The following is a 537-nucleotide window of genomic DNA, read 5'->3' as shown; positions in this document are numbered from 1 at the left end:
TAGGAAGTTGTTGAATTGTTCGGCAAAAAAAACCCCCCACAGAAACCCCGGTGCGCATTGCTGTCTGCGGTACAATTAAAGGGACATTCCACCAGAAGACAACTTCGGCTCATTGGCTTGTCAGCACTTTGACTGATTAGTCCTAAATGTCCCGCCGGCCGCACACACACGAAAGCACGATCGCTCGATATATAACGCTTATATTGATGAAATAATTGTTCATTTTCGTTGCTCAGTGGCTCTGAGTGGGCGGGCCAGGCTAAAAAAATAATAATAAATATGATAAAATCGATCTTTTCTTATTGAAAAGATCATCTGGACGGACAGAATCTGTGATTGATGATTGATATGTATGAGCAGCATTGAGGAAGCATAAATTCTGCTTGTTAAAAAAAGTGGGCGTGGCCTATTGGAATCAGGGGGAGGAGCTGTGGAAGTCAGGAGGGACCTGAATTATAATTCACACATTTGAAATGCCCAATACAGGGAGAAGGAAGCGGAAAACCTAGAGGAATGTGTGGGGGAGGTGCCCACAAG

The sequence above is a fragment of the Nanorana parkeri genome, unplaced genomic scaffold, assembly GCF_000935625.1.
Source record: "Nanorana parkeri isolate BGI_ZX_2015 unplaced genomic scaffold, ASM93562v1 scaffold1215, whole genome shotgun sequence".
NCBI lineage: Eukaryota > Metazoa > Chordata > Amphibia > Anura > Dicroglossidae > Nanorana > Nanorana parkeri.
The sequence above is the reverse complement of the archived record's forward strand: the minus strand, read 5'-3'. Positions refer to the sequence as shown.